General features: G+C 44.8%; 1 pseudogene; it reads left to right on the top strand.

Moving 5' to 3' along the window:
- Nucleotides 1-8016: 8016 nt before the first annotated feature.
- LOC134944977 (5S ribosomal RNA) lies at nucleotides 8017-8135 on the top strand (annotated as a pseudogene).
- The last annotated feature ends 322 nt before the right edge of the window (nucleotides 8136-8457 follow it).

The raw sequence follows: 8457 nt of genomic DNA, 5'->3' as shown, positions 1-8457 counted from the left end.
CGCAGACTGCTACAGTAAGCTACTATAAAAGTATGTATAAAGAAGAAAGAAAAAAAAAAAAACACGGGTAGGTGGTATACAATTATGGATAGACGAGCGACTGCCGACACAGAGGTAGCTACAGCCGTGGACTACCGTACTGTGTCTGCTGCTAATATAGACTGGATGATAATGAGATGAAATCAATATATATATATATATATATATAATATCACACTAGTACTGCAGCCGGACAGGTAGATATATTTATTATGTAATGACTGATGACGGACCTGCTGGACACTGTCAGCTCAGCAGCACCGCAGACTGCTACAGTAAGCTACTATAAAAGTATGTATAAAGAAGAAAGAAAAAAAAAAACCACGGGTAGGTGGTATACAATTATGGATGGACGAGCGACTGCCGACACAGAGGTAGCTACAGCCGTGGACTACCGTACTGTGTCTGCTGCTAATATAGACTGGATGATAATGAGATGAAATCAATATATATATATATAATATCACACTAGTACTGCAGCCGGACAGGTAGATATATTTATTATGTAATGACTGATGACGGACCTGCTGGACACTGTCAGCTCAGCAGCACCGCAGACTGCTACAGTAAGCTACTATAGTAGTATGTATAAAGAAGAAAGAAAAGAAAAAACCACGGGTAGGTGGTATACAATTATGGATGGACGAGCGACTGCCGACACAGAGGTAGCTACAGCCGTGGACTACCGTACTGTGGCCCTCATTCCGAGTTGATCGGTCGGTATTTTTCATCGCATCGCAATGAAAATCCGCTTAGTACGCATGCGCAATATTCGCACTGCGACTGCGCCAAGTAATTTAACAATGAAGATAGTATTTTTACTCACGGCTTTTTCATCGCTCCGGCGATCGTAATGTGATTGACAGGAAATGGGTGTTACTGGGCGGAAACACGGCGTTTTATGGGCGTGTGGTTGAAAACGCTACCGTTTCCGGAAAAAACGCAGGAGTGGCTGGAGAAACGGAGGAGTGGCTGGGCGAACGCTGGGTGTGTTTGTGACGTCAAACCAGGAACGACAAGCACTGAACTGATCGCACAGGCAGAGTAAGGTTGAAGTTACTCAGAAACTGCTAAGAAGTTTGTAATCGCAATATTGCGAATACATCGGTCGCAATTTTAAGAAGCTAAGATACACTCCCAGTAGGCGTAGGCTTAGCGTGTGTAACTCTGATAAATTCGCCTTGCGACCGATCAACTCGGAATGAGGGCCTGTGTCTGCTGCTAATATAGACTGGATGATAATGAGATGAAATCAATATATATATATATATAATATCACACTAGTACTGCAGCCGGACAGGTATATATATTTATTATGTAATGACTGATGACGGACCTGCTGGACACTGTCAGCTCAGCAGCACCGCAGACTGCTACAGTAAGCTACTATAGTAGTATGTATAAAGAAGAAGAAAGAAAAAAAAAACGGGTAGGTGGTATACAATATTATATATATATTATATACAATTATATATATATATATATATATATATATATATTAAACTGGTGGTGATTATTAAACTGGTGGTCAGGTCACTGGTCACACTATCAGCAACTTGCAAGTAGTACTCCTAAGCAGACAATCACAATATATATTATACTGGTGGTCAGTGTGGTCACAATGGCAGTGTGGCACTCTGGCAGCAAAAGTGTGCACTGTACGTTATATGTACTCCTGAGTCCTGCTCTCAGACTCTAACTGCTACCCACTGTCAGTGTCTCCCCCACAAGTCAGATATACATTATACAGTCACACTATCTATCTATCACTTCAGCAAGTAGTAGTACTCCTCCTAATGCTCCCCAAAATTACTATTTTGTCTCTCTCTACTCTAGTCTCACTCTCTTCTCTATAAACGGAGAGGACGCCAGCCACGTCCTCTCCCTATGAATCTCAATGCACGTGTGAAAATGGCGGCGACGCGCGGCTCCTTATATAGAATCCGAGTCTCGCGATAGAATCCGAGCCTCGCGAGAATCCGACAGCGGGATGATGACGTTCGGGCGCGCTCGGGTTAACCGAGCAAGGCGGGAAGATCCGAGTCGCTCAGCCCTGTGTAAAAAAAAATTACGTTCGGGCGGGTTTGGATTCCGAGGAACCGAACCCGCTCATCTCTAGTTTTAACTCTCTTGTTACTGGGCATTAATGAATTAGGGGGACATGTAATAAAAGTGGAGAAGTGAGCCAGTAGAGAAGTTGCCCATGGCAACCAATCAACATTGACATAAAATGTATAATTTGCGGCAACTAGTGCGATTGACATGCATCGCTAGACCCTGTGCAAAACTGCATCATTCGTTGTGCCCGTACCCCACGCGTGCGCATTGCGCTGCATACGCATGCACAGAATTGCCATTTTTTTAGCCTGATCACTGCGCTGTGAACAATTGCAGCTAGCGATCAACTTGGAATGACCCCCCATGTGCACTGCAGGGTGGGGGGGCAGATATAACATGTGCAAGGAGAGTTAGATATGGGTGGGGTGTGTTCAAACTGAAATCTAAATTGCAGTGTAAAAATAAAGCAGACAGTATTTACCCTGCACAGAAACAATATAACCCACCCAAATCTAACTCTCTCTGCAAATGTTATATCTGCCACACTTGCAGTGCACATTGGCCCTCATTCTGAGTTGATTGCACGTAGCAACTTTTTGCTGCTCGTGCGATCAACTTGACGCCGCCTATGGGCAGAGCCGGCCATAGGCATAGGCATACTAGGCAATTGCCTAGGACATTTGATATGCCTAGGGGCATCAGCAGCTCCTGCTGATTAAAATGATATGCAGCATGCCTATATTCTGTGTGTAGCATTTCATATGCAGATACAGCCACAGTCTCACACAGTATACTGTATAGGCATGCTGCATATCCTTTTAATCAGCAGAAGCTGCTTGTGCATCCTAGCCACATAGCAATGCAAATAAGATGCATTTTCATTAAAAAAAAAAGTGCCCGACCTTAGCATTGAGACAAGATTTATGAGGACACATCTGTATGCAAGCAGAGGCAGAGGTCACAGCGTTAGTGGCAGTGTGAGTGCTGTGTGCATGTGAGTGGGTTGGTTGTGCAGTAGTGTTCAGAATATGTGTAAGGAGCATTATGTGTGTCATGTAAAAGTGCATTAATAATGTGCAACATATGTGTAAGGGGCACTATGTGTGTCATTATGTGTATAAGGGCATTAATAATGTGCGGCATATGTGTAAGGGACATTATCTGTAAAAGGGCATTAATAAAGGTTGTCATAATGTGTAAGGCCTATTATGTTTATAAGGACATTAATAATGTGTCTCATGTGTAAGGGGCATTACTGTGTGGCATTATGTGTATAAGGTGCTCTACTATGTGGCGTTGCGTATAGAAAGGGCACTACTGTGTCATCTAATGTGAATAAAGAGCAATAGGGTGTGGTGTAATGTGAATAAGGAGCAATTCAGTGTGATGTAATGTGAATAAGGGGCTTTACTGTGAGGCATAACGTTTATAAGGTAAAGTGATACTACTGTGGGATGTAATATGAATTATGGACACTATCGCATGATCAAATGTGAATAAAGTTGCAGTACTGTGTGACGTAATTGGAATTGGGGTTACTATTGTGTGGCCATGCCCCTTGCCAGCAAAAACACATCCCTTTTTGGGCTGTGCTCCAAATTTGCGAATTGTTCCTATTTAAAATATAGGGGGTACAAACACAAAAATAAGGACTGCTATGGATGAGGGGTGATGGTGCTGGGAAAGAGGTGCAAGGTCAGAGGCGGAACCAGTGGTGGTGCTAGGGGGCACCAGCCAAAATCTTGCCTAGGGCGTCATATTGGTTAGGGCCGGCTCTGCCTATGGGGGAGTGTATTTTAGCATAGCAGGGCTGCGATCGCCCTGCTATGCTAAAAAAGTTTCCAGCAAAACAAGACCAGGGTCAGCCTTACTTATCCTGTGCGACGGATCCAGCGACGAAGGTCCTGGAATGGACGTCAGACATCCGCCCTACAAATGCCTGGACACGCCTGCGTTCGCCTCACCACGCCTGGAAAATGGTCAGTTGACGCCCCAGAACGCCTCCCGCCTGTCAGTCTTCTTGCGATCGCCGCTGTGATCACTTTTTACGCTGGCGGCATCGCTGCCCGAGCAACGATGTGCGTGCACAATGCGTCCACCGTGCATGCGCAGTTCTGACCCGTTCTCACTGCTGCGACAAACTGCAGCGTGCGAACGGGTCGAAATGACCCCCATGGTTTTGCCCAACTGCTAAGAAATTTGCTGCTGTGATCAACTCTGAATTACCCCCATTATGCCTACTATTTATGTTCCCCCCATTATGGCCTATTTATGTTCAAAAATGTAAGAAGCATTTTAAACTTTAAAAGATGTTATATTTAAAATTATACATGTGAGGTAACATGTACATAACTTTTTAAAAAACAATACAACCAAAACTTTTTTGCAACATATCTCTTGTGTCCTCTACTGTGTCATAGTAGTTAATACCCATTTTCCACTAACTTTCTAAAACACGGTTAAATGCGCGGGGGCGCGCATTTACCCGTGTTTTTCCCTAAAGGAAAAGGGTCTCCCTGCAAATTCCCGGATCAAGTGATCCGGGAATCCTACCGGTAAGCTGTCTAGTGTGAACGGGAGCCGCATCGAGGCGACACGGCTCCCGTTCACAGTGTATGGGAGGGTGGCGCTGGGAGATCATGTGATCTCCCAGCGCCGCCCCTGCCGCGTCACTAGCCGTTTCACCAACCCGGCAATTGCCGGGTTGGTGAGCGCTGTCTGAAGGGGGCTGTAGCACGGGTCGCAGCCGTGTCAGACGACACGGCTGCGACCCGTGCTACAGTGGTGGAAAAGGGGTATAAGTTAGCAGTGAGGGTGTTGCGTATTTCCTCAGCACTGTCACTACTTGTCTCCACCTCGTAGGCTGCTGCTTCTACCCGAATGTCGCTCAGTTCACAGTCCACAACATTCCACTCTGGTAACAGAGAATTTGACGGCAGATAAGAACCACTTGGCCCATCTAGTCTGCCCCCTTCTTTTTTTTTTACCATATTTTTATCTCAAACCTTATTTGATCCTTATTTCTTTGTAAGGATATCCTTATGTCTATCCCATGCGTGTTTAAATTGCTCCACTGTCTTAGCCTCTACCACCTCTGATGGGAGGCTATTCCACTTGTCCACTACCCTTTCTGTGAAGTAATTTTTCCTCAAATTTCCCCTGAACCTCCCCCCCTCCAGTCTCAGTGCATGTCCTATTGCTTCTCTTCGTTTGGAGATTGTTTCCCTCCCTTGATATAGTTTCTATCATGTCTCCCCTTTTCCAAACTATACATATTGAGATTTCTTAGTCTTTCTGGGTATGTTTTGTGATGTAGGCCATGCACCATTTTAGTTGCCCCTCTTTGTACAGTTTCTAATGTATTAATATCCTTTTGAAGATATGGCCTCCAGAATTAAACACAGTATTCTAGATGAGGCCGTACCAATGACCTATACAGTGGGTACCAAGATTACCAAATTATATAACAGCCTCAGAGACCATTCTTTCACATTGCGAATGATTCAAGTGAGTCTCTCAGAAAGGAAAAATCAGTGTTTCGTGTATGGTACATCTCTATATGCATTTAAATAATCTCAATGAATGTGACTAGCATTTTCTAGGAGAAAGGAATGCTCTCCTTTATTTTTGGCTAAATCATGATTCTCTTTTCGGTACACTCTCTCATCCACAAAATTGGGAGCACTCTGCAATACTAACCTAAGGCAACAGAGGCTCCTGTGTGGACAGCAGAAGTGTAATACTTACCTTATTTCTGAACTTTATTCTTTCTCTTTCTCAACCTACATACCTATCTTGCTTGAATCTGATACACTATCTCATCCAGAACGGATTAAGATCCTCATGGAACTCCAGGTTAACTACCCATAATCTACAGTCACACCCAGTGGTCGAAGTGGGGCGGTATACGGTGCTATGGTATACCGCCACTTCTTCCACTGATGCAGAAATGAGGAAATGAAAGTGCAGCAGGAGGCGAGGGAAGTGGCCATCCTGCTGCACATGGTGCTCCCGTCCCTGCTTGGCGGCCGGTGGCTGTGTAGAGAGCTGTACTATCTCACAGCCGCTCACTGCCGCCAGCCGCTCACTGCATGCAGCTCACGGCCGCCAGCCGCTCCCCGCCGCCAGCCGCCCACTGCTCACCGCAGCCAGCCGCTCACCGCCGCCAGGCGCCCACCGCCGCCAGCCACCAGCCGCCCGTTGCTGACCCACAACAAATGAGTCAGGTAATGTTCCCCTGCTGTCACCCTCTCTCCCTGTCGTTACTGTCCCTGTCCCTACTGTCACTCTCTCTCTCCCAGCTGTCACTGTCGTCACTCTCTCCCTGCTGTCACTGTCGTCACTCTCTCTCTCTCCCTGCTGTCACTGTCATCACTCTCTCTCCCTGCTGTCACTGTCATCACTCTCTCTCTCCCTGCTGTCACTGTTGTCACTCTCTCTCCCTGCTGTCACTGTTGTCACTCTCTCTCTCTGCCGTCACTCTCTCTCCCTGTCGTCACTCTCTCTCCCTGTCGTAACTCTCTCTCCCTGTCGTCACTCTCTCTCCCTGTCGTCACTCTGGCATTCCCTGCTGTCACAATTTCAGCTCATTCAGTGTGCTATAATGTGAATTTCGGCTCATTCGTTGTGCATAATGTGAATTTCAGCTCATTCAGTGTGCTATAATGTGAATTTCGGCTTATTCAGTGTGCTATAATGTGCATTTTGGTTCATACCGTGTGCTTTAATGTGAATTTCGGCTCATTCAGTGCGCTATAATGTGAATTTCGGCTTATTCAGTGTGCTATAATGTGAATTTTGGCTCATACCGTGTGCTATAATGTGAATTTCGGCTCATTCAGTGTGCTATAATGTGAATTTTGGCTTATTCAGTGTGCTATAATGTGAATTTTGGCTCAGACCGTGTGCTATAATGTGAATATCGGCTCATTCAGTGTGCTATAATGTGAATTTCGGCTCATTCAGTGTGCTATAATGTGAATTTCGGCTCATTCAGTGTGCTATAATGTGAATTTCGGCTTATTCAGTGTGCTATAATGTGAATTTCGGCTCGTACCGTGTGCTATAATGTGAATTTTGGCTTATTCAGTGTGCTATAATGTGAATTTTGGCTCGTACCGTGTGCAATAATGTGAATTTCAGCTCATTCAGTGTGCTATAATGTGAATTTCGGCTCATTCAGTGTGCTATAATGTGAATTTCGGCTCGTACTGTGTGCTATAATGTGAATTTCGGCTCGTATCATGTGCTATAATGTGAATTTCGGCTCGTATCATGTGCTATAATGTGAATTTTGGCTCATACCGTGTGCTATAATGTGAATTTCGGATCATTCAGTGTGCTATAATGTGAATTTCGGCTCATTCTGTGTGCTATAATGTGAATTTCGGCTCATTCAGTTTGCTATAATGTGAATTTCGGCTCATTCAGTGTGCTATAATGTGACTTTCGACTCATTCAGTGTGCTATAATGTAAATTTCAGCTCATTCAGTGTGCTATAATGTAAATTTCAGCTCATTCAGTGTGCTATAATGTGAATTTCGGCCCATTCAATGTGCTATAATGTGAATTGCGGCTCGTACCGTGTGCTATAATGTGAATTGCGGTTCGTACCGTGTGCTATAATGTGAATTTTGGCTCGTACCGTGTGCTATAATGTGAATTTCGGCTCATACTGTGTGCTATAATGTGAATTTCGGCTCGTACCGTGTGTTATAATGAGAATTTCGGCTCGTATCGTGTGCTATAATGTGAATTTCAGCTCGTACCGTGTGCTATAAGGTGAAAGGGGCACCAGTACTAGATAGTATAAAGGGTTCTACTACACTGGACATGCCCCCTTTTGGGTGACCACACCTCCTTTTCTGGAGCACGCGCGCTTGACTTTTGCATACCCCCACTTAAAAATTTCCACTTCGACCACTGGTCACACCACACTGGACATACCCAATCTCATCTGATCTTGGAAGCCAAGCAGTGTTGTGCCGGGTCAGTACCAGAAAGGAAGACCCCCTGGGAATACCTGGTACTGTAGGAACACAGGGCAGTTTAATCATTCAACTCACATTGGAAAGCAGAAGTGTACTTTTCTTTCTTCTTGACCAGGCTCCTCACTCTCTCATTGCCCATTCGATGGCAACAGATGGGCAAAAGCAGAAGTGACTGGTCCGCACTATTTTTCCTGATTCTTTTTGGGACCTATTTCCTATTAGAGACAATTCTAGACAAATAGATCTGTAATTTATGCCCACATCTTATCCGTATACTCTTCGGGTGCCTGGATTCACTCAGCCCACTCCTGTTCTCTTAAATTGTTAATATACTAATTATATTTGAAATCTGTTAAAGAGAACAGACAA

This window comes from Pseudophryne corroboree, chromosome 1, assembly GCF_028390025.1.
Source record: "Pseudophryne corroboree isolate aPseCor3 chromosome 1, aPseCor3.hap2, whole genome shotgun sequence".
Classification (NCBI taxonomy): domain Eukaryota; kingdom Metazoa; phylum Chordata; class Amphibia; order Anura; family Myobatrachidae; genus Pseudophryne; species Pseudophryne corroboree.
This window is presented reverse-complemented; position numbering and strand designations above follow the sequence as displayed.